We start from the raw sequence: 27,070 nt of genomic DNA, 5'->3' as shown, positions 1-27,070 counted from the left end.
TCCCTTATTTTCTTAGGTTCTAATCGATTATTTACAGAAGTAAACAGTACTCAGCCACGTTCTGTGCTCCACACTGAAACATAACTCAAACAGATGGAATATTTAAATGAATGGGGTACATAAAGGTTGCTAACGCTGTTGAAAATTTATGAGTTAGTGGTTTTGTCGATCCGTACCAGAGAAAAGATAAGCACCGTAGTTTCTATTGAGCACAGCAACATAGAATCAGTGAGATCAATGAAGCTGTGAAATGAGACCTCAAGATGACACCTCCCAGAGACAGCCACTTACAGCCGATTCACATTGACAACCTTCGTGCTGCGTCACTAAACTGTGAGGTCCAGCAAAACAAACCTGGATCTATTTTATTTTCTCGCTTTTACGTTCTCTGCATCCTTGTTTCATTTTGTTCGTAAATTTATCACCTTCTGAAGCTTGTTACCCTGGTCTCGGGCCCCAGTTCTATGTCTGCCTGCTTATTTGGTTTGTTAGCTCAACAATATGTGCTTTCTTTTAAGTCTACGAATATCGCACGGGTTTCCACGTTCCTCTCATGCACTTTTTTCTACTGTGTGTCTCAAACAGTAAAACGGCGTATTTAAATGATATCTGGCCAGTATTTTTCGATTTTATACATTGTTATTCGTCCAAACAGATTCTGAAATGCGATGCTTACACTTTTTGTTAAACTATTTCACTAATTCTGTCTATCGAAAACTGTTGTCGCTTAGAAACAATGGTTTTCGTCTTATTTATTTATATTTCGTTTGCACATTATCCGCGAAGTTTTTCCAGTTATTAAGCAAACATGCTGTACATAGTACCTGAACTTCATACAGCAATTGATCCTATGAATGACTGTCCAGTTCTCCGTTACGGACATTCTCTGCGGACACTCTATATTAAAATATTATAAAGAAATGGTTTTGACAACTGTATCATGAACAGGATGTCCATTATGCATGGTCCAGTCAGATTAATGTGACCACCGTCCATGCTCGACGCCAACGTGCAATAACCACTCTTAAGTCGGCAGGTGGCAGCACTAGCAGTGGAGGGTACAATTATTTGTAAAGCGTGTCGTGAAAACGCGGGAAACAGTGCAGTGCTTGTTGTAATGCAGGAATGGGGCGATTTATCTGACATCCAAAAGGGCACGATCATTGGTTTTCGGGCCAAGGATGGAAGCATTTCCGAAATGGCAAACTGCGTATCCTCAACGAACGTTGCCGCGTATGGACCTCCGTAGTAGGCGGCTTGTTCATGCACCCATGCTGACTGTTGTTCATCAGGAACGAAGGCTGCAATTTGCATGCCAGTACCGCATCTGGACATCCACTGAATGGCGACAGGTGGCTTTTCACTGGAACCAAGTTTTTTTATACTCCATCCGACAGATGGCCGTTGGCGTGTACGGTGCGAAACCTCTGAAAGCAAACACCCTGCAACGATCGTCGAAAGGGTCCAAGTCGGAGGTGAGAGCTTTGTGGTCTGGGGAATGTTTTCGTAGCATTCCCTGAATTATCTCGTCATTCAGGCAGGTACAATGGATCGAGACAAGTATGCATTTATCCCTGGGGACCATGTCTGTCCGTATCTGTAGTTTATTTCTCCTCGCCACGGCCGGCCGAAGTGGCTGAGCGGTTAAAGGCGCTACAGTCTGGAACCGCACGACCGCTACGGTCGCAGGTTCGAATCCTGCCTCGGGCATGGATGTGTGTGATGTCCTTAGGTTAGTTAGGTTTAAGTAGTTCTAAGTTCTAGGGGACTTATTACCACAGCAGTTGAGTCCCATAGTGCTCAGAGCCATTTGAACCATTCCTCGCCACGATGGCATCTACCAGCTGGAGAAGGTAACGTGTCACGCAGCTCGCAGTCTACGTGTGTGGTTTGGAGAGCAGCAGGATAAGTTCGCCATACTGCCCGGGACACTAATCTCTCCGTATTTAAACCCAATCGAGAATCTATGGGACCACCTCGGCCAGGCTATTCGCGCCATGGTTGCTGAGCTGAGAAACATAGCGCAGCTGGTCATGGGACTGGAGTCGGCATGGCTCCACATCCCTGTCACAACCTTCGAGAACCTCACTGACTCTCTTCCTGTAAGTGTCGCTGTGGTTATTCAGGCTTTTGGCGGGTGGTCGCAGTAATGACACTGAACAGTGTATTATCAGCGGCATGACATACGGGGTCTTCAGAAACAGTCTGAAAAGCTTGTAAGGGTGTTGCAGGGTAGGTTGTGCTGAGAAATAATTGTTATGAAACAAATTCGCTACGTTACGCCCTATCCGAGTTAATCAGCACTGAAGTTAGCCAACCAGGGCGTTGCGCGCGCAAATTCAAGCGACCCGCCAGTGACATTGTCGTTAAACGTGTTCTACCTACGGCTTCCTAAAACCGAACGAGAGAGCAATACAAAATTAAGACATGGGACGGTAATTAGGATCGAACCCGAGCCACAGGCTTAGCAGTCTCGTGCGCTATCATCTACGCTATGAGAACAACTGACGCTAATTGTTTCTAACGGGCTGCTGGAATTTACGCGCGCGACGGCTTGATTGGTTAACTGCAATGCTAGTTAAGTCAGAAATTCCGCAACGGATCGAATTCTTTTCTTAACAATTATTTATCAGCAGAACCTACCTTACAACACTCTAACAAGCTTTTCAGATTATTTCTGACCACCTTGTATATGTGCCTATGAGATGGAATGTTAAGGCTGCGGACAGAAACTAAATTGTTGCGAACATAAAGATTACAGTTTGTATTATTTGTCCACAAGAATTCACGATTTATAGTCCGTTCTGAGTGTGCCAGATTCATTGCGAATAAGGTCTGGTTTACATCTACTAATTAATACGAAAATTAAAAGATGGCTGTTCCAATCATCAAAAGTATATGTAACCCAGTAGGCCCACAACTGCGGAACTCCGCATCTCCTGTTATACAGTAATATGGCTCAACAGAAAGAGGCAGGTCTAGCATGACTCAGTCGGCAAGGCGTACCCGGATGACTCAATCGCAAGAACTCTGGCCGTCAAACGAATGGTTCAAATGGCTCTGAGCACTACGGGACTTAACTTCTGAGGTCATCAGTCCCCTAGAACTTAAAACTACTTAAACCTAACTAACCTAAGGACATCACACACATCCATGCCCGAGGCAGGATCCGAACCTGCGACCGTAGCGGTCGCTCGGTTCCAGACTGTAGCGCCTAGAACCACTCAGCCACCCCGGCCGGCTCAAACGAATGGGTCATGGTTCGGTTTGCTGTCCACTGGAAAGATTTAAGGCTTTTTAATTATTCAGTACATCGAATAATCCACTAGGAGGCAAAGACTCCAGATTTACAGAGGCGGTAGAAATCGATTTGGTAGATATCACCAGCTGTAACAACAGGTCTCCCTGAGATAATTATGAAATACAGAAATAGACAAAACACAATAAGGTTCACAATCATAAATATATTCGCCTAAGTAGTTAGACCATCCCTCGAGGGGCAGAATTCCTTATGAGGCAAACTGAACATTGTGGCTCACATAATTTTCACCAATTAAGTATTTTTAAGGTGCAATAAAGATAAACTCTTTTTTTCTATCCTTGTAATGTCATGCAATATTTAAGCTAACCTTTGGCTTCACAGTACTCACAGCTGTTTCATATGAATATTTATGTGCATTTTTCCTTCACAATGTTATTTCAAGTCACCCTCATAAACAAAACAGTTTTTTCCGTTTTTTCCCACCCAAAAATATTCTGATTTTGGTATACTACTAACACTGGATTCCCTTATGTGCATAAGAGGTCGTTTCTCTTAGATAAGTACACGCTGATTTCGATATAGGTATCAATTTATTTCTGCAATGAAGGTTTACATGAACAGGTGGTTGTACACGGGGTTATCTGTTATACTTGATATAGCCATTCTTCCTGTGTAATTCGACATGTGCAACTAAGTTTTATTCAGTGGAAGGGTATTTTTCCGTACCGTTATTTTTGTCTAAAAATTATGTAGATAAAAGATGATATCTGTAATTGCTTTCAGACAGTCATTGTTGCACCGAGCGAGGTGGCGCAGTGGTTAGCACACTGGACTCGCATTCGGGAGGACGACGGTTCAATCCCGTCTCCGGCCATCCTGATTTAGGTTTTCCGTGATTTCCCTAAATCGTTTCAGGCAAATGCCGGGATGGTTCCTTTGAAAGGGCACGGCCGATTTCCTTCCCGATCCTTCCCTAACCCGAGCTTGCGCTCCGTCTCTAATGACCTCGTTGTCGACGGGACGTTAAACACTAACCACCACCACCACCGTCATTGTTGCGGTTTGATACTTAAATTGATGAGTAAATTTACCTCGAATCTGAGTAGCTATGTACGTATAATGTAGCGAAATCGGAAGGTATAATATGTAACCAGTTGCGACTATATAAACGGCCAGTTTAAATAAAGGTTGCAGCCGTCCGCTGTGGCCGAGCGGTTCTAGGCACTTCAGTCCGGAACTGCACCGCTGCTACGGACGCAGGTTCGAATCCTTGGGCATAGATGTGTGTAATATCCTTAGGTTAGTTAGGTTTAAGTAGTTGTATGTCTAGGGGACTGGCGACCTCAGATGTTAAGTCCCACAGCGCTTAGAGCCATTTGGACCATTTTTAAATAAAGGTTGCAGTTTGTCATCCACAATGGATGCTTAGTTAGAGAAGGCTTTAAATGGGAGAGAAAGGAACATTAGTTAGGGGTTAAAGTCTCGTCGACGACGTAATCGTTACAGATGGTGTACGTGCTCAAAAATGTTCAAATGTGTGTGAAATCTTATGGGACTTAACTGCTAAGGTCATCAGTCTCTAAACTTACATAGTACTTAACCTAAAATACCCTAAGGACAAACACACACACCCACGCCCGAGCGAGGACTCGAACCTCCACCGGGACCAGCCTCGCAGTCTATGACTGCAGCGCATGAGACCGCTCGGCTAATCCCGCGCGGCTGGTGTAAGTGCTGGGATTGGGCACGGATGGAGAAGGTAGTGGCAACTAAATTTTCAAAGGAATCTTCCTGGCATCATTTTCTGTAAGTGATTTCGGAGAACCAAGACAGAGTTCAAATGGTTCAAATGACTCTGAGCACCATGGAACTTAACATCTGAGGTCATCAGTCCCCTAGAACTTAGAACTATTTAAACCTAACTAACCTAAGGACATCACACGTGCATGCCCGAGGCAGGATTCGAACCTGCGACCGTAGCGGTTGCGCGGTTCCAGACTGAAGCGCCTAGAACCGCTCGGCCACCCCGGCCGGCGAACTAAGACAGAGCTACATAGTGATGCTCAGACGCGAATTTTAGCCCCTAGCGAATGAATAAAAAGATTATAATTTTTTTATTTTTACCGTTTAGTTGCTAATTGTGATCGCTGTCTTGACAGTGATTTATCACATTATGTGCGAATGCAAAGTATTCTTTTTTTCCTTAAGTATGAGATCACTACTATAGAGTGCTCTTACATTTATTTCGCTGAAAGTGGTAAAATAAAAGTAAATTAAGGCTGATAATCAATAAAGAGATAAATAAAACTTGTTATGGAAAAAAATCGAGCACACAGGGTAAGACAAAACCCTTGCCCACTGAGGTGAATGTGAGAGACATCGAGAGAATATTGAGAGGAACAAATTCGCTGTAGTTGAAAAACCGAGAGAGCCTCAATCCTTTAATGAAATTGTGGAACTCGACTTAATATTTCAAACTGTAGCCAAAAAAATAACTCGTTTATGTCGGTGGGGACCTGTACATCTCCCTGTCATCGCTTCGCGCAACTTTAATGAATCTGCGAGACTCTGCAGCTGCGGGGATCAATTTAATCAGCAGCAGCATGTGCATTCGATTAAGCGGCATCAGTAGACACGCGAAGCAACCATTACTCGGAGACTGCCGCAGTCTGCCACGAGGTCCGACAAACGGCGCTCTATGGCATGCTACCCCAGCAGAACCTATGTCTCAGGGGCATAGTTTCCTTGAATCCGAACATACAACCCGATGCAACGTCCACCAATAAGCCTTGTTATATACATTCAGGGAAGCGATTCACCTGTCACAACTGCATGGTGAATTTTCAGATAAAGCCGCCCAAACCACACCATTCATAAGAATATTCTCGTTCAGGCAGATGCATTTTCAGCTACCTAACTGAGGAACAGGACATTCTTCTCTGCCTACAGTGACTAGCGACATAACTATTTATTCTGATGAATATTAGCACTGGTACGAGTAATATTCTCCCCTATCCCCGATGTTATTAAACCTGTAAATTGAACAAATAATTTAAAGGCAATAAAAGGAAAAAAAATTTGAAGTACGAATTAAAGTTCAGGGAGAAGGATAAAGCTATTAGGTTTGCCGATGACATTCTAATTCTGTCACAGAGAGCAAAGGTCTTGGAACAGTGTTTTCAGATGAATAAGATAAACATCGACAAAACCAAAAAAAAAAGGAAATGGAATTTAGTCGAATTGAACCATGTGATGCTGAGGGAATTAGATTAGGAAACGACACACTTAAAGTAGAAGGTGAGGTTTGCTATTTGGACAGTAAAATAACCAACGATGGCCGAAGTAAAGAGGATGTAAAATGTAGATTGGCAATTGCAAGGTGGTTAGGTGGTTAGTGTTTAAAGTCCCGTCGACAACGAGGTCATTAGAGACGGAGCCCAAGCTCGGGTTAGGGAAGGATGGGAAGGAAATTGGCCGTGCCCTTTCAAAGGAACCATCCCGGCATTTGCCTGAAACGATTTAGGGAAATCACGGAAAACCTAAATCGGGATGGTTTGAGACGGGATTGAACCGTCGTCCTCCCGAATGCGAGTTCAGTGGGCAATTGCAAGGAAAGAGTTTCTGAAGCAGGGGAATTTGTTAACATCGAATATGTTAGAAAGTGTCTTCTGAAACTATATGTAAGGAGTGTAGGCATATATGGTAGTGAACATGGACAATAAATAGTTTAGACAAGAAGATAATCGAAGCTTTTGAAATTTGGTGTTACAGAAGATTGCTGACAATTATATGTGTAGATCATGTAACTAATGGGGCAGAACTGGGGAGAAAAGGATTTGTGACACAACCTGACTAGAAGTAGGGATTGACTGATAGGATAAGAGGTATCAAAGAATCACCAGTTTAGCACTGGAGGGAAGTTTGGTGGGTAAAAATCGTAGACGGAGGCTAAGAAATGAATACAGAAAGCAGATTCTAAAGGGCATGAGTTGCAGTAGTTGTATGGAGACGACGAGGCTTGCACAGAGTAGAATAGCATGAGGAGAGGCATCCAACCAGTCTTCGGACTGAAGACAACAACAACAACGAATTAACAAATGTAACAGCCTTAAAAATCTTCATGAAGTATACTTGCTGCACAATATACCGTTTCTCTACATGCAATGATCTCGCAGTTGATGTTTCGATGTAACGATGAGGGACTCCCTGGTGTAGGGTTTAGCTTTGTCAATAAGCCCGTGAGGGAAGTGGTTGAAGACACTAGACTGACATTCGAAAGGACTGTGGTTTCAGTCCCCGTCGACTTACCATCCAAAAATAAATATTTCGTCGTTTCGAAAACCGGTTTAGGTGAGTGCTGGGGCAGTATGTTTGAAATGGACTTAGCCGATTTCCTTCACCATCCTTGTCCGACGTGAACTTGGGCTCAGTCTCTAATGATTCCGCCGTCGATGGGAGGTTAATCCGTTATATTCATCGCTTCCCCATAGCTTGACTGGGGACTTCTCATTTTCAACCAAGAGAAGAAAATTCTCACTCCTCTTGTAAGCTGCTCTTTGAACGTCGAGTTGATACCGAGATTGTTTGGAAGAAATTTTTAATTCTTTCAATAGCATAGTTCCACCCAATCAAACATGCAATATTATTGTAGTTTCTAGTGCACCTTCCATTCTTTAATTTCATTTATCTGTTATTTTTCTTTTTTACTGAATGATTTTGTAGCTCATTGTAATACTGTGTCAACATATTAACTCGCAAATGGGGGCTAATCGCCACTTTCGAGTTAATCACATCAACAGCATCAGTTAATACACTCCTGGAAATGGAAAAAAGAACACATTGACACCGGTGTGTCAGACCCACCATACTTGCTCCGGACACTGCGAGAGGGCTGTACAAGCAATGATCACACGCACGGCACAGCGGACACACCAGGAACCGCGGTGTTGGCCGTCGAATGGCGCTAGCTGCGCAGCATTTGTGCACCGCCGCCGTCAGTGTCAGCCAGTTTGCCGTGGCATACGGAGCTCCATCGCAGTCTTTAACACTGGTAGCATGCCGCGACAGCGTGGACGTGAACCGTATGTGCAGTTGACGGACTTTGAGCGAGGGCGTATAGTGGGCATGCGGGAGGCCGGGTGGACGTACCGCCGAATTGCTCAACACGTGGGGCGTGAGGTCTCCACAGTACATCGATGTTGTCGCCAGTGGTCGGCGGAAGGTGCACGTGCCCGTCGACCTGGGACCGGACCGCAGCGACGCACGGATGCACGCCAAGACCGTAGGATCCTACGCAGTGCCGTAGGGGACCGCACCGCCACTTCCCAGCAAATTAGGGACACTGTTGCTCCTGCGGTATCGGCGAGGACCATTCGCAACCGTCTCCATGAAGCTGGGCTACGGTCCCGCACACCGTTAGGCCGTCTTCCGCTCACGCCCCAACATCGTGCAGCCCGCCTCCAGTGGTGTCGCGACAGGCGTGAATGGAGGTACGAATGGAGACGTGTCGTCTTCAGCGATGAGAGTCGCTTCTGCCTTGGTGCCAATGATGGTCGTATGCGTGTTTGGCGCCGTGCAGGTGAGCGCCACAATCAGGACTGCATACGACCGAGGCACACAGGGCCAACACCCGGCAGCGATCTCCTACACTGGCCGTACACCACTGGTGGTCGTCGAGGGGACACTGAATAGTGCACGGAACATCCAAACCGTCATCGAACCCATCGTTCTACCATTTCTAGACCGGCAAGGGAACATACTGTTCCAACAGGACAATGCACGTCCGCATGTATCCCGTGCCACCCAACGTGCTCTAGAAGGTGTAAGTCAACTACCCTGGCCAGCAAGATCTCTGGATCTGTCCCCCATTGAGCATGTTTGGGACTGGATGAAGCGTCGTCTCACGCGGTCTGCACGTCCAGCACGAACGCTGGTCCAACTGAGGCGCCAGGTGGAAATGGCACGGCAAGCCGTTCCACAGGACTACATCCAGCATCTCTACGATCGTCTCCATGGAAGAATAGCAGCCTGCATTGCTGCGAAAGGTGGATATACACTGTACTAGTGCCGACATTGTGCATGCTGTGTTGCCTGTGTCTATGTGCCTGTGGTTCTGTCAGTGTGATCATGTGATGTATCTGACCCCAGAAATGTGTCAATAAAGTTTCCCCTTCCTGGGACAATGAATTCACGGTGTTCTTATTTCAATTTCCAGGAGTGTACTACGGTATTTACAAATTGTTGCCTCTTGCCTTAGCCTTTCTCTCACTCGCCAAGCTACTTAATAGTGACCTGCAGTCTGTGGCCATGCTTTACAATTTTTCTTAAAAAATTTACAAATCATGCAAAAATTTCTTAGGGTTTTCTTGCTTTGTCTTATAGTTATACTAGCGTCCAGTAGAGCAATCGAGGAAAAGAGGAAAATAGAAAGAGAAGGATTTAGCAATAACTGAAAATGACGATCAGTATCCCCTTCTCAAACCCTCCTCTTCCCCCCTCCACAAATCAGAATTTTACTCGTTGTCAAACTTGCTTCGAATCTGATATAAAAACAGTACATTAGACACGTAATGTTTCAGTTGTTTGCTCTTTTATGAACTACAATTTGTTCGTGAAATCTATCGCTTAATACCACATAAATGATGCATAGATGCCTTGAAGAAGATCAAAGCCGGCCGGAGTGGCCGCGCGGTTCTAGGCGCTGCAGTCTGGAACCGAGCGATCGCTACGGTCGCAGGTTCAAATCCTGCCTCGGGAGTGGATGTGTGTGAAGTCCATAGGTTAGATAGGTTTAATTAGTTCTAAGTTCTAGGCGACTGATGACCTCAGACGTTAAGTCGCATAGTGCTCAGAGCCATTTGAACCATTAGAAGGTCAAACACAAGTTGCAATACACGGAGGTGACGAAAGTCCTTGGTACCTTGGTACCTCCTGGTACCGTGTCGGAACTCGGTTTGTTCGGCATAGAGCAGCAACTCAACGTGGCATGGACTCAACGAATCAAATGGTTGAAATGGCTCTGAGGACTATGGGACTTAACATCTTAGGTCATCAGTCCCCTAGAATTTAGAACTACTTAAACCTAACTAACCTAAGGACATCACACACAACCATGCCCGAGGCAGGATTCGAACCTGCGACCGTAGCAGTCGCGCGGTTCCGGACTGAGCGCCTAGAGCCGCTAGACCACCGCGGCCGGCCTCAACGAATCGTTGGAAGTCCACTGCAGAAATACTGAGCTGCCCCTACAGCACCCCATAACTGCGAAAGTGTTGCCGATGCAGGATTTTTTGCACGAACTAACCTCTCGATTATGTCTCATAAATGTTCGATGGGACGCATATCGGGTGATGTGGGCGGCCAAATAATTCACTCGAATTGTCCAGAATGTTCTCCAAACCAGTCGTGAACAATTGTGGTCCGGTGACATGTTTCGGAATATGAAGGCCATGAATGGCTGCAAATGGTCTTCAAATAGCCGAACATAACTATTTCCAGTCAATGATTGGTTCAGTTGGACAAGAAGACCCAATCTTGTAAACACAGCCTACACCATTCTGGAGCCACCAGCAGCTTGCACATTGCCTTGTTGACAACTTGGGTATATGGCTTCGTGGGGTCTGCTCCACACTCGAACCCTACCATCAGCTCTTACCAACCGAAATCGAGACTCATCTGATCAGTCCACTGTTTTCCAGTCATCTAGGGTCCAACCGATACGGCCACGAGCCGAGAGAGGCGCAGCAGGCAATGTCGTGCTGTTAGCTGCCATACCCCATTAACGCCAAATTCGGCCGCAATGTCCTAACAGATACGTTCGTCGTACGTCTCACATCTATTTCCGTCGTTACTTCACAGTATTGCTTGTCTGTTAATGCTGACAACTCTATGCCAACGCCACTGCTCTCGGCAGTTAACTGAATGCCGTCAGCCACTGCGTTGTCCGTTGTGAGAAGTAATGCCTGAAATTTGGTATTCTCGGCACCCTCTTCAGACGGTGGATCTCAGAATATATTGAAATTCCTAACGCTTTCCGAAATGAAATGTCCTATGTATCTAGCTCCAACTACCATTCCGCCTTCGAAGTCTGTCAATTCCCGTCGTGAGGCCATAATCGCGTCGGAAAAGTGTTCACATGAATCACCTGGGTACAAATAACAGCTCCGCCAATCTTCTGCCCTTTTATATCTTGTGTACGCGATACTACTGCCATCTGTATATGTGCATATCGTTTATCCCACGACTTGTGTCACCTCAGTGTATAAGCAGTGTAGAATGCGCCACAGTGTGTTCAACCATTATTCAGTAACGCATTAACCAGGTGTGGGAGTGCGACGAGTCAGTTTCTCAGAAACAGCGAGTGGCTGTAATGATCTTGTGGTCGCCGGTGACAACAGTACACGATTCTGAAAAGAAAAACCGAGAGTAATCCAAAACGTGAATACTGAGGATCATCATCAGCGTAAAATAAATCCGCAATAGCAAACCGAGAGTGGCTGTGTGCGAAAATAACGCTGGTGACCGAAAAGCTTCGGAAACATCAACAAAACTGGACGAGAAAAGCGGGCACTCTTTCCTCCTAGCTTCCGTCGGCAGAGGGTCTTGACAACTGTCGCGGAGACTACACCGCTCGTGGCGCGTACGCGAAGAAGACAAATTTGGCTGGGCAGCACTGATACGTCCATCTTGATTTCGCACCCGAGTTCAGAGAGGAAACTAGACACACTACACCAGGAGCAAAGTCATGCCTTAATTACACAGTATATTACAATGATATGTGCAATACAGTTGCCTGTGGAACAGACGGTTTCCTTGGTGTGACAGGAGTATAGCAGTATGTATCCATTATACATTGAGTTGTTGAAGCACCGTAGGCTACCGTAGAGTATCATAAGTATGCGAAGGTGACGGTAGTTGCCTTGGTCTGCTAAGATCGTAACCACGTTACCTGCACCGTGTATTAGGTGTGTCGCGTATATAATGGGCGTGACCTCATTTGTATACCTTTGTTTGCGCATGTGATCAGTACCTTACTAGAATCTTCTAGAAACCGACAGCGGTGATCCGCCTAGAAATTGAGTGAGGATATACGCGCATAAAGGGCAGCATAACTTACAGAACATTTTTGTTCTACATAGTTATCATCCTGTATGTTACTTAAAAATAAACAGTATTTGTAGCACAAGTGAAATTTTCGATGTTTAATTCAAGTTTTATTCGAAAATATTTGATTTGTAACGGCAAAGAAACGGATTTTGCAGTAAAAATTAAAAAAAATACACTGATTTATCACATAGCACTACAAAACGCAATTTCCTCAATGGAAGGTAAAATTTAAAAAAAAAACGCAAAACAAGAACATAGCAAAATCACTTCATTACTTTGTCGAGCTTATGTAAAACATGTCTGTTATTCATATACAACTTTCGCACTTATCAGCAACAACAGGAAACTCTTGCCTTTGATTATAATGAAGAATGTTCTATACAAAATAACAACAATAATTATATAGATTTTTTTATGTTTCTGCATGTGAACTGTACTTGCATCAAAATTAATTGCTTTGGTTACATAAAAGCGCAGAAGTTGCGCGGTTAACTGATTTTTATTACTTGTAAAATGCAGTTTATATTTTGTAAGGATGTAAAATACACAAAGGACTAACACTGCACTATGGGCGGTTCTAATTATGTGTAAAACAAACAAACAAACATAAAACAAAGAGAAGTCGTCCGCTCCCACTTTCTGCCAAACATTCATTTTTTTCCCCCTTCCAGTTCTATCGCTAATCTTAATATTTACTACCTGATTTATATGCTGAACCAAAACTACCGAACCGTATTTCTGACAGAGCGCAACTCTAATTATACGGCTGTGAAGTGAAAGACATGTTTATTGTGGAATAAAGAACATCGACACAGAACGGTAAACGAATGTGGGAATGTGCTATAGGGCACACCATTTGTGTGACGGAGCAGCATGAGCGGCTGCAGTTCCCACCGCTTGGTTTTCAAGCAGCCCGGCTACATTCGGCTGACAGTTCTCCATCTCGCCTTCACAAAGCAGAGTTCCCTAGTATGACATAACAAGCGCGTGGCCTACCATGCGGCGGCGGAAACATGGTTTATGTTCACGTCACAACGCAGTAAGAGGTGTGCTGGTAAGGAAAGGAAGCGCATCGCATCGCGTCCGACCACTCTGCGACTTTCGAACCTTTGCGCAAACCTTATAAAATCCACCTGGCGATAAATGCCGAGCACACGGCACTATCAGTCATCTTAGGCAATTCCTGCCAAGCTATGCAAAGTTCATTCGTCCTTCCTCTTGCGCATTGCAGTCGAGTGAAGGCTAGCCACACGCCTGCAGTGCTCTAAGATGCAATTCACAGATGAATTCCGCATCAGTTTGTAGAGCGATTTTCATCGCACATTTGTCTGGGAGGAAATCTGTCACAGGTACATGCTGGAAGGCAACCAGTTTCTTTGTAGTGGTGTCCTGGTGTAGGACACGGCATGATGGGTGAACTCATGGAGCTTCAGACTCGTTGTGGGAATACTGTTGCCGCCCAGAGGAACAGAGATAAGGTACGATCTTGCATGCGACCTTGGTGGGATGCAGTTGGTCCATACTTTTCATGTATGACAGTGACCTTCTGTGCCGAGCTTCTGTAGTGGATAAATTTCTCACAGTTGAAGGTGTTCAGAACTGGCTGCCAATGTGGTTACCGTATTTGTATGCTACGTAGAATGTTTGGGATGTTTTGGACCTAACGCTCCTGCCACCTGTAGAGAAGACGAAGCGGAAACATGATATCTAACACTTTTCAAGACTGAATAGCTACTCAGTCGTTCTCCATCTACGATTTTCAGAATAAGAAGACATTATGTACATTCCTCACTAGTATAGAAATTTGTCGATTGCTTACTTTCGATTAGCATTCATTATTGCTGAAACTGGATATAAACAGGCTTGTGATGAATGTAGTAAATACTTTCTCTGTTGGGTAGGTACTTTTGCATCTCCGACTGTCACTGAGCCTTCAGTCAGAATTTGGAGGCAGTGAGGTCCCCAATCGTTGTTAGGCCCGACTGGTTGACGTATAGCGCTACATCGCAGTTTTTTTTTTTTGTTATGACCAGTTTTCGATAACAGCAGTAATAATGTAAGGTACTGACGAAATAAATATTCGCTACGTAGAGAGCGATATTTATGGCACTAGCTTGCTATTTTTTTCAGTGTCAATGCAGACAGTTAATACATCATAAACCATGTACAATCCTGTGTCATACGCGTATCACATTTTAATAATTGTTTCTTCGAATAAACCCACTACAGCTGACAGTACAGAGGAAGAGGGGACAGAAAAATGGCACATAAAACTATGTTCGTTTCACATTCAGCAAGAAATATCCCGTCTAATGGTTACTAATTTTTAGTTGTTGCTCTACTGATTACTGAGTATTTTTCACTTTTGTGAGTTTGATATTTTCTGCTCTAAGAGCATTAACCACAGGTAAGTTTGTTTCTGGATTGATATGACTGGAGGACATAGCAAGAAAGCGCATTTTAAGTGACAGATCTGTAAATATACTTTTCTTGTAGACATAGCTACCAAGGCCCTGTGTTAAAACTGGGAAAATCACGGTAAAAAGGAAATTCTACGAATAATAATTTCTAAACTATATTGGTTAATAAAATAACAAGACCATCATTCCGAGACCCTCCGCCACAAAGCACACTTTGATTCTAAGGTTAATCAGCAATAAAGTGTCTGCAGTTGCTGTTAAGTGTAACTGATGTCGGCGAAATCGAGACAGATTTAGTGTTGGCTTTGGAGTGGCGTGGGTGTTAAGTGGCAGTTTGACACACGCAGCCAGTTTGCCAGCTTGCGGTGGCGGGGAAGTGACATCTGCTCCATGAATATTCAGTAACTGAGAGAATTTGCCACTATAATAAACGATGCGGTAGGTCGCTGGGACAAGATGAGCAACAGTATGAATCATGTTGTTTGACCATGTCACTGTCTCTTGTTCAATTTACTCGATTACCATTTTATTTTACCTTTTAACTAGTTGCGTTTATTGTGCGCCGCATTTCCTGACCACGTACATAATAACGTTAGACAGATACAACAATAAAACACAGAAACGAAAACTGTTCGAAGCTGTTTGTAGATAGTAAGATAAGAGATTACAGCACATACAGAGCCAGGTAATTATCTTTCCCTCGCTCTATACGAAAACAGGACAGTTGTACTAAGTACCCCCTGCCATGTGCTGTGCAGCGCCGAGGAGTATACAGGGTGTACCCTGATTAATGGTGAAAACTGACACGAGAGGAAGTACAAGGTAATAGAAGGGAAAACTTCCCAGTAAACATGAACCCGCTAACGAGCAGTTTGCGAGAAAATTGCTAATGTGTGGGTACGAGGGGCCACTGACTTCGGTACGAAATATTGTTCTAGTTAATATAACTGTATTTGAAACATAACTTTTTCGATTAATTGGGCTCAGATTTCACCTAGGTCCAGAGTTTGTGAATGTGGTACATCCACGTCTGTATTCCGCAATCCACATTAAAGTGTGTGGAGGAGGGCACTTTGTGTACTACAGTCATTTTCAGCCTGTCCTGTTCCAGTCGTGAATAGTTAAAGGGAAGAACGCTAGCTGATAAGCCTCCTTGTGATCTTGAATCTCTCTAATATTACCTTCATGGCCTTTTCGCGAGATATACGTAGGAGGAAGTAATATACTGGTTGACTCTTCTAGAAACGCACACTTTCAGAAGTTTAATAGTAAACCACACCGTGATGCAGAACGCCTCTCTTGCAGTGTCTGCCACTAGAGTTGGCTGAGCACCTCCTAGACGTTCTTGCACTCACTAAATGAGTCTGTAACGAAACGCGCTGCTCTTCTTTAGATCTTCTCTACTTCCTCTATCAGTCCTATCTGGTACGAATCCCAGACTAACGAGCACTATTCAATTATTGGTCGAAAGAGGGTTTTGCAAGCTGCCTCTTTTGTGGGTGGACTACATATCCTCAGGATTCCTGACGGTCCATCGTCACATTTTGATGCTGCATCCTTATATTGACATCTACCTCGCCAATACGATCCGAGTTAACAGGACGAGCAGGGCCTGTACTTCGGCCTCCGTCTCAAAACTTAAGTGTACTGCTCTCCCGTTGATACGAATGAAGTGATGGAGTAGCAGATTGCACAGATTTGTCAAAATTTACAAGATGACCTGGGAGTGTTTGATAAATTCACAACTTACTATTAGTACTATAAGTAAAAAACCACTAACAGGCATGAGTGTACAGTAAATTATAACATGTAACGTGCTGAAACGACAGGTGAAATACAACCCATTTAGATGGGGATTTAATCGAAAAGTTATCAAGATTTTTTTAAGAGAAACGAAGACGTCGATCACAATTGGGCACTGAAATAAATTCAATGGTGACAAGTGAAAATTACTGTCGGACCAGGGCTTCAACCCAGATTTGGCGGCCGGCCGCGGTGGTCTAGCGGTTCTAGACGCTCAGTCCGGAGCCGCGCGACTGCTACGGTCGCAGGTTCGAATCCTGCCTCGGGCATGGACGTGTGTGATGTCTTTAGGATAGTTAGGTTTAAGTAGTTCTAAGTTCTAGGGGACTGATGACCATAGATGTTAAGTCCCATAGTGCTCAGAGCCATTTGAACCATTTTGAACCAGATTTGGCGCTAATGTGAGCAGTCGCCTTAACTCTCTCGGCTATCGTGACACGCTTCCCGTTCAACCCAAATTCTCAAACTGTCACACGTTAGTAATGTCGACTGCCGGTTAACCCCTTTGCTCACAGCTTCTGGCTGAATTCCACAAGAGTTTGGACGTAGGGTGCATCCACACGGAAACTATAGTGAGGCGCCTGTGATTGTAGATATTACTACTGGCCATTAAAATTGCTACACCAAAAAGAAATTCAGGTGATAAACGGGTATTCATTGCACAAATATATTATACTAGAAATGACATGTGATTACATTTTCACACAATTTGGGTGCATAGATCCTGAGAAATCAGTACCCAGAATAACCACCTCTGGCCGTAATAACGGCCCTGACATCCCTGGGCATTGAGTCAAACAGAGCGTGGATGACTTGTACAGATACAGCTGCCCAAGCAGCTTCAACACCATACCACAGTTCATCAAGAGTAGTGACTGGCGTATTGTGACGAGCCAGTTGCTTGGCCACCATTGACCAGACGTTTTCAATTGGTGAGAGATCTGGAGAATGTGCTGGCAAGGCAGCAGTCGAACATTTTCTGTATCCAGAAAGTCCCGTACAGGACCTGCCGAAATGTAGGGTTTCGCGGGGATCGAATGAAGGTAGAGCCACGGGTCGTAACACATCTGAAATGTAACGTCCACTGTTTAAAGTGCCGTCAATGCGAACAAGAGGTGACCGAGACGTGTAACCAATGACACCCCATACCATCACGCCGGGTGATACGCCAGTATGGCGATGAGGAATACACGCTTCCAATGTGCGTTCATCGCGATGTCGCCAAACACGGATGCGACCATCATGATGCTGTAAACAGAACCTGGATTCATTCAAAAAAAAATGACGTTTTGCCATTCGTGCACCCAGGTTCGTCGTTGAGTACACCATCGCAGGCGCACCTGTCTGTGATGCAGCGTTAAGGGTAACCGCAGCCATGGTCTCCGAGCTGATAGTCCATGCTGCTACACACGTCGTTGAACTGTTCGTGCAGATGGTTGTTGTCTTGCAAACGTCCCCATCTGTTGACTCAGGGATCGAGACGTGGCTGCACGATCCGTTACAGCCATGCGGATAAGATGCCTGTCATCCCGACTGCTAGTGATACGAGGCCGTTGGGATCCAGCACGGCGTTCCGTATTACCCTTCTGAACCCACCGATTCCATATTCTGCTAACAGTCATTGGATCTTGACCAACGCGAGCAGCAATGTCGAGATACGGTAAGCCGCAATCGCGATAGGCTACAATCCGACCTTTATCAAAGTCGGAAACGTGATGGTACGCATTTCTCCTCCTTACACTAAGCATCAAAACAACGTTTCACCAGACAACGCAGGTCAACTGCTGTTTGTGTATGAGAAATCGGTTGAAAACTTTCCTCATGTCAGCACGTTGTAGATGTCGCCATCAGCGGCAACATTGTGTGAATGCTCTGAAAAGCTAATCATTTGCATATCACAGCATTTTCTTCCTGTCGGTTAAATTTCACATCTGTAGCACGTCATCTTCGTGGTGTAGCAATTTTAATGGTCAGTAGTGTATATACAGAGTAATTCAGCTACCCATACCTATAGGTTTTCTGCAGCCTGCAACGCCTTCAAAAACAGCGCGAGGTTTTCATATTCTCTCGCTAGCTACGCGCAATCTGTTAGTCCTACAGACAAAAATGAAAAGGACCTCTTTGCAGTAAATTTGATTTAGTTGAATGTTGTACTGGGATACGTTTCTGCTGGAGGCTGCAGCTTTTGAGTTATTCAAGAAAAACGCCCTCTAAGGTCACTTTTGCACGTTTTTCTTGAATAATTCGAAAACTAAGGCCCATAGAGAAAATGTATCCTCGTAAAAAATTAAACTACATTAAATTTCCTGCGAAACGGTCATGTTCATTTTTTGCTGTAGGAATAATACACTGAGCGAAAGAGGAGCCAAGGAAACTGGTACATCTGCCAAATATCGACCCCCGCAAGCACGCAGAAGTGCGCAACAAAACATCGTATGGACTCGACTGATGTCTGACGTATTGCTGGAGGGAACTTACACCATGAATCCTGCAGAGCTGTCCTTAATTCCGTAAGAGTACGAGAGGGTGGAGGTCTCTTCTGAACAGCACGTTGCAAGGCATGCCAGATATGCTCAATAATGTTCATTTCTGGGGTGTTTGGTGGCCAGCGGAAGTGTGGTGCACTCTGTAGAAATTCTGGACGTGTGGGGTGTCGCATTGTCCTGCTGGCATTGCCCAAGTCAGTCGGAATGCACAATGGACATGAATGAATGCAGGTGATCCGACAGGATGCTTACGTACGTGTGACCTGTCAGAGTCGTATCTAGATGTATCAGAGGTCCCATATCACTGCAACTGCACACGCCACACACCACTACAGAGCTTCCACCGTCTTGAACAGTCCCCTGCTGTCATGCAGGATCCGTGGATTCATGAGGTTGTCTCCATACCCGTACACGTCCATCCGCTCGATACAATTTGAAACGGGACTCGTCCGACCAGGCAACATGTTTCCAGTCATCAAGAGTCCAGTGTCGGTGTTGACGGGCCCAGGCGAGGCGTAAAGCTTTGTGTCGTACCGTGATTAAGGGTATACGTGTGGGCTTTCGGCTCCGAAAGTTCATATCGATGATGTTTCGTTGAATAGTTCGCACGCCGACACTTGTTGATGGCCCAGCATTGAAATCTGCAGCAATTTGGGAAAGGTTGCACTTCTGTCATGTTGAACGATTCTCTTCAGTCGTCGTTGGTCCCTTTCTTGCAGGATCTTTTTCCGGCCGCAGCGATGTCGGAGATTTGATGTTTTACCGGATTCCTAATGTCACGGTACACTCGTGATATGGTAGTACGGGAAAATCCCCCACTTTATCGCTACCTCGGAGACGCTGTGTCCCACCGCTCGTGCGCCGACTATAGCACAACGATCAAACTCACTTAAATTTTGATAACTTGCCATTGTAGCAGCAGTAACCGATCTAACAACTGCGCCAGACACTTGTTATATAGGCGTTGCCGACCGCGGCGCCGTCTTCTGCCTGTTTACATATTTCTGCAGTTGAATACGCATGCCTATACCAGTTTCTTTGGCGCTTCAGTGTAGTTTGCACGTAGTGAGCGCGAGACTATGAAGATCTTGCACATAGTATTTGAAGGCATTGCGGGTTGCATAGAAAACATTGATAAGGGCAGCTGAATCACACTGTATACTTGTGGTGTCTGATCTGTCGGACATGTTCAACAGAACATACACCGCACATGTATATACGACGTACATACACGGACATCCCACGTAATAGTGTGTTACCTATTGTACGACTGTATCGTGGTGCAATTTTTCAATAGGGCAATGCTCGTCCATACATGGTACATGTCTCTATGAACTGTCTGTATGATATTGAGGTATTTCCGTGTCCAGCAATACCCCCATATCAATCCGCAATAGAAGATGTGTAGTACCAGCTCAAACGTCAACTCTTCCCAGTGCCATTATCCAGGACGAGTTACAACAGTTGTGTGCCACCCTGCTGCTGGAGAGGTTACAATCGAATTAGTGCATGCATCCAGGCCACAAGAGTTGCAGCGTCATAGTGATGGATGTGCTCATACTGCCATGTTCTTTGTAAATTGCCGGCCGGAGTGGCCGTGCGGTTCTAGGCGCTACAGTCTGGAACCGCGAGACCGCTACGGTCGCAGGTTCGAATCCTGCCTCGGGCATGGATGTGTGTGATGTCCTTAGGTTAGTTAGGTTTAAGCAGTTTCAAGTTCTGGGGGACTGATGACCTCTGAAGTTGAGTCCCATAGTGCTCGGAGTCATTTCTTTGTAAATTCGATTCGATTTTGTAATCAATTATATAACATAACATACCCTTTCAAACCGTGAAGTTTCATTTCGTTTCCTCCTCCCCCCCCCCCTCCCCCGGCTGCTTTACTTTTTCTCTGTCAGGCCGTACACGTAGATGTACGAGGATCGTTCAGTAAGTAACGAAACAAACTTTTTTTCTGAAAGCATGTTGGTTTTATTCAGGATTGCAATACACTATATTATTCTCCACTCTTTTGACTACAAAACCTTATTTTTCAATATAATCTTGTTCAATGCGACTGTCTTACGCAACGTTACTGGGAGATCCTGTATGCCCGCATAGTACCACTCGGCTGGTCGACGTCGAAGCCAACGTCTTGCTGCATCATCTTCGTCTGCTTCCCATGGGGTACATCCTGCATTGGGTCAGACACATGCAAGTCGGAAGGTGAGAGATCTAGGCCATGTGTGCGCAAGAAAAGTGCAATGAGGTTTTGTGAGCTACTCTCTGGTGCACAGACTTCTGTAAGATCTTGCGTCCTCATGGAGAAGGAGAAGCTGCGAAGCGAGGTGTTTGGTTGTGATCCGTCAGTCACCTCGAATGAGAGTGTCCACATGTTCCAGGAGTCACAGCTACGGCCGGCACGCGGGAGATCAGACTGGTTTGCACAACCTTGTTGCGACGATGACAGACGCCTCGCCTAGCGGCTCACCTTACTTTGTTCTCTGCCAGGTCTCCGTAGACGTTCTGCAAGCGCCTATGAATATCTGTGATGTTCTGGTATTCCTCAAAAAGAAACTCAATGACAGCTCTCTGCTGGGGACGCACCTCCGTTACTGACGTCATTTTGAAGGCTACGCATTGCGCCGCCACCTATGGGAACCTCACGAAACTATAGGAGCTGATGCGAAAATATTCAACGATATCTCACACAAAAATTGTGCAGTTTTTCAACCGAAATTGGCCGAGGAAAAAAAGTACTGCATTACTTACTGAACGCCCCCCTTGTAGCTTTGTAGCTTGATATTGATCCCATGAGGTCCGAATTGACACTGAAATGCAAGACTGTCCGTCTCGTCCCGGTGAACCGTTCCGGGGTGGTAGAGGTAGTGTAGTGGTGAGGAGGCGTGGCCGTGTCGACGCGGCGCCATTAGGAACGTGGCGTGTGGCGTGCGCGCCGAGCCGCCAATAAAACAAGGCGCGCCGCCTGGCACCGCACGCCACGGCGATTGCATCGCGCCAGCTCAAGCCCGGCTGCCCTTCCGGGGCCTAACCGAGCAATTCCGATGTTCGTACGGTACGTGTGCTACTGTCGGGGACCTCGACACGAATCGCGTTTATCCAACGGCACGGCACAGTACCCTAGCCAGTGCAACAAGAACTGTATTTGAGGCAGCGTAATATTTCTGGCTTTGCAGCCAAACGGCTACAAGAAGCTCTTTTTAGAGCAGTTGAGAAGGCAGCTGTGGCAAGATTATGTAATGTGGTGTGAGGTACCGATGACAGATGGCTTGTACGATACGGGTATTGAGAGAAAGGCCGCCTGAATTGTGGCCCTTCTCCGCGATTGGCTGTCGCATTCGGAAGTTGCGCGCCAAAAGGACGATCTTCTATTATTACTATTACACAAACTAAACAGCGTATTTACTTGCATTTCATATTTAATTCATCTCTCAATAGCGTGCAATCATTCCATTATTTCACAAGTATTAATATCCAGCAGAATAACGGACAGCTGCAAAACGAAAAGGCACACGAAGAAGCACTTCGGTGATCATCGAATCGAGCCTAACTTGGATGGCGGACGAAGTGGTTCGGTTGTAAAATCAGAGCTACTTTGGCAGTCTCGGAGGACGGACATGTTGTCCGCTGCGGTGTCAGTTAAGACTTAATTTGCAATGACTAGTTTGTGAATAGAGCTGGTTTGGCAATGTCGGAGGACAGACATGTTGTCTGCCTCGGTCAATGTTAGTTAAGTCTTTATTAGCGATGTAGGGTTATTTGGACATATAGTTGAAAACTGTGTGATACTAATTACGGAAATAAGCAGTTCATTCATTTTTTGAGAAATAGAAAACATTTGTGACTCTAAAGTGGTAATTAATTGTGCAGTTTCTCGTGTTCTGCTAATAAAAAGCGAGTGGCAACCCGTAAACTGATTGGAAATTTAATTACTTCTAAAATAACAGTTCCTCGCTAAGACCTCCTAACAGCCTCAAGATTACGGATTCACGACCTACGTGCTGATTTCTGCGCGGGGAACAACAACTGTAGAATATTGCAGGTTGGTGAACTTTTATTAGAACTTATGCATTCCACTCTGGACAGTGGAAGCAAATGGGCACCTCGCGTGTACTGCAATCTTAGTACAAATGAGATCAGTGACACGTCATCCGTGGTAACACAGAGGAGGTGTGAAGGAGAGAAATGGTTTTGACGCAAGAGGTTTATCATACGTACACGTATATATTTCTCACTGCCTCTCGTTTTCAACTTGCCGTAGCTGTCATCCCCAGAAAGGAAGATTATAGTGCAGCGTCCCGTCGATGTGAATACTGACAAAAAAACCTAGCTCATTTGAAAAGACACAGAGAAGGGAAGTGGCCTAGGCTCTTTAAAGGACCATTCTAGAATTCGCCTGAAGTGATTTACGGAAACTAGACAAAACTCTAGATCAGAAAGGCTGATCAAAATTTTGACGTCCGCTAACCTCCAAATACGAGTACCCTGTCAACCATTTCGCTATCTCGTTCGGTGTCAGTATTGATGTGAGCCTTTGCGGTCTGTGGAGAAATAACCCACATAAATACTCCATGTAAACCGAGATTCTGAGTAGGCCAGCCCATAACCGAGGCGTTTTCGTCCTGAAATAACTGTCCTCACCGCAGTATCAAATGGTGTTCGTTCACGGTGATATGGTCAGGGTCTTTTATGTATTAGTCTTTAATGGTTGACCGGGCTAAAAGTGGTCGCTCAATATAAGCTAGCAAAGCGTAACGTGAAAAAATCATTTAGAAAATTATTTTTATTCCTTCTTTAATACCTTCCATCATGTTTTTCTTTTTTGGAATTATAGATCATCTGCCTCATTGTCATATTTAGGACCGTGTTTCGTTCCCATATCACCTTATTTAATTACACCCTTGAGAGAACGATTATGAAAAGCCTCATGAAATTTTAACTCTCTCGTATCTGGGACATTCATTCTTCTGCTATTGTGTGGAATTCTAAATCAAATATTATTATTTGAAGTTTTGTGTCAGTATTGTGGTAGATCTTTCAACTCTCATCATTACACATTCGCCAAGATGTTTTAATCTAACTCCGATTTTAAAAAGTTTCTTCGTACGTTTTGTTTATGCCATAGTTTAGGTTGGACTACATCAACACTCCGAATATTGTATGTGACGATTTTGTGGTTTTCTGTTTTGCACACTGTTTGCTGGTAAGCTATGTATAATTTGTCCTTGGAAACAGATTATAGGTGCTTAACTATTGTTATTATCGACTTAAGGAACTTCTTTTGAATGGATTGACTTTGTCGACATTTGTTCTACTAATAAGACCCCTTCCTACGCAGTTGAACTTCGAACCGAAGATTGTTTAAGACTCTAGACTCAAGATCAGCGATCCACATTTAGGATTTGTGTGTTTGCACTGAATCACGCCGGCTAGTAACGGGGTTGTTCCTCTGAATTGGCCTCAGCTAATGCCCTTCCCTTTCGCTGTCTGAGTAGTTTCTCCGCCGTCTCTAATGAGATCGACATCGACGGAAGGCTAAACTCGAAGCTTTGCTCTGTACTTCGAGGCTACCTCATAAAGCGCAGTGGAGTTTAACAGTCCCTCTATGACACTGCCTGTTTCATTTGGTATGTGTCTTCACCTTTCCCATCCGTTTCCATACCATAAAAGATTTTGTTCTACCGTTTCTTTATCCTTGTTTCTGTCATGTAGTGTGTTTACATATATATCTACACTGCTCACCAGGAAAAAAACCCATCACACACCCTTCAGAATTAGTGATAACATGGCACAGTGGATACCCAGTCAAAAACTGAACGCAGATCAAGCATAAAACAAGGAAGGATGTGTACTGAACTGTAAAAAAGGTAGCAAAATCGAAACACTAAACGGTTCAAGCTCAAAATGTGCAACACTGAGCGATTTGCAAGAATCACGCCGTCGTAGTTATATTGTCACGGTGTTGGCCTGCGAAGGGGGAGAGCCGTGATCAAATCTCCCTCGCGCACCATATTTTTTTCACAAAATTATGAACTGTCCGCCCGGTCATTGACGTGTTTGTTCGCTATATTCAAATTTGTGTCTGTGTCGCAGTGTAACGTCCGTTTGTAACAAAATTATGAACTGTCCGCCCGGTCATTGACGTGTTTGTTCGCTATATTCAAATTTGTGTCTGTGTCGCAGTGTAACGTCCGTTTGTAACAACGAGGTGTAAGGAGGGGACGTCCAGATGTACGTACCTCCTATTTGTTCTACACAAGAATCACATGTTATGGCTCTTGTGTTCCGTTTTGGAAGTTTAGATTCTTGAATTCCTTTTTCGTAACATAGTTCACACCCGTTTCAAATGGGCCTGAGCACTATGCGACTTAACTTCTGAGGTCATCAGTCGCCTAGAACTTAGAACTAATTAAACCTAACTAACCTAAGGACATCACACACATCCATGCCCGAGGCAGGATTCGAACCTGCGACCGTAGCGGTCGCTCGGTTCCAGACTGTAGCGCCTAGAACCGCACGGCCACTACGGCCGGCCACACCCGTTTATTTGTTGTTTTTATTTCTATAATAGGTCTTTGCGGCATAACGCCTGCTCTCATTATTCATCACATTTACTTGCGACGGTAACATATTCTTACCACAGGACTCATAATCTGTGTCCAATGTTTAGTATGACAACTGCCTAAAGACTATATAAGGAGAATAGACACTTCAATGTCCTGACGAAAAGTTCATAATTTTGTGGAAAAAAAATGGGGCACGAGGAAGATTTGGACAGGGATCTCCCGCTTTGCAGTCCAACACCGTGACCACACTAACACGACGCCGTGATTCTTGCAATCCACTCGATGTTACACATGCTGAGCTTGGACCGCTCGCTGTTTCTATTTTGCTTCTTTTTTCACAGTTCAGTACACCTTATTGCTGTTTTCATGCTTGATCTGACATGCTGTCCATAGGGAAGGAATGAATTTTTATCTGATTTATAAATACGTATATTTTTCGTTAATTTTTGGAGGTTTTGGTGCTTAAAATATTCAATCTCGCTACGACAACCCTGTGTTCATTAATCCCTGTATCCGTTTTGGTACTCGCTATGAACTCAGGATTACTTGTTGTTAAGTCAAGTGTGTTTTCCCAACTGTTTACTATTCGCGTGGGCTCATTAACTAACTGCTCGAAATATTTTTCAGAGAATGTGTTTAGCACAATTTCGGATGATTGTTTTGCGTACCTCCGGAATTAAACATGAATTTTCGCCAACATATTCAGGGTAAATTAAAGTCACCTCCAACTATAATTGTATGAGTCGGATAAGTGTTTGAAATCAAAGTCACATTTTCTTTGAACCTTTCAGCAATTTTATTATATGAATTGGGAGGTCGGCAGAAGGATCCATTTATTATTTTATTCCGGTTGATTACGGAATCTATGTAGTGGAAGTTCCCCTACTCTTTGTCACAATTAGTAACAGCATCTTTTGCCAACTTATTCGTCATTTTTACTGGTAGTTTATCTATGTAATTATAACTCGCTGTTCATCATCTAAAAATTTCTGACTGGTTGGATTCTTCAAGGCAACGGCCTTGCCGCAGTGGATTCACCAGTTCCCGTGAGATCACTGAAGTTAAGCGCTGTGGGGCGTGGCCGGCACTTGGATGGGTGACCATCCAGGCCGCCATGCGCTGTTGCCATTTTTCGGGGTGTACACAGCCTCGTGGTGCCAATTGGGAACTACTCGACCGAATAGTAGCAGCTTCGGTCAAGAATACCATCTTACGACCGGGAGAGTGGTGTGCTGACCCCACGCCCCTCCTTATCCGCAACCTCCACCGAGGATGACACGGCGGTCGGATGGTTCTGGTAGGCCACTCGTGGCCTGACGACGGAGTGCTTTTTTTGGATTATTTAAAAAAATGAAAAATGATCGTAAGTTTGGCCGCCGGGTTGCAAGTATCATTTTAATTGACGCCACATTTTTTGACTTGCGCGTT

The 27,070-nt window shown here is 44.7% G+C and overlaps 1 protein-coding gene and 1 pseudogene across 1 annotated transcript in view; both read left to right on the top strand.

Moving 5' to 3' along the window:
- Positions 1 to 27,070, top strand: part of LOC124556703 (catenin delta-2) — a 506,669-nt gene that overhangs the window by 46,369 nt on the left and 433,230 nt on the right. The gene's annotated exons all lie outside the window — the stretch shown is intronic.
- Positions 26,653 to 26,770, top strand: LOC124557398 (annotated as a pseudogene).

The sequence above is a fragment of the Schistocerca americana genome, chromosome X (genome assembly GCF_021461395.2).
Source record: "Schistocerca americana isolate TAMUIC-IGC-003095 chromosome X, iqSchAmer2.1, whole genome shotgun sequence".
Classification (NCBI taxonomy): domain Eukaryota; kingdom Metazoa; phylum Arthropoda; class Insecta; order Orthoptera; family Acrididae; genus Schistocerca; species Schistocerca americana.
This window is presented reverse-complemented; position numbering and strand designations above follow the sequence as displayed.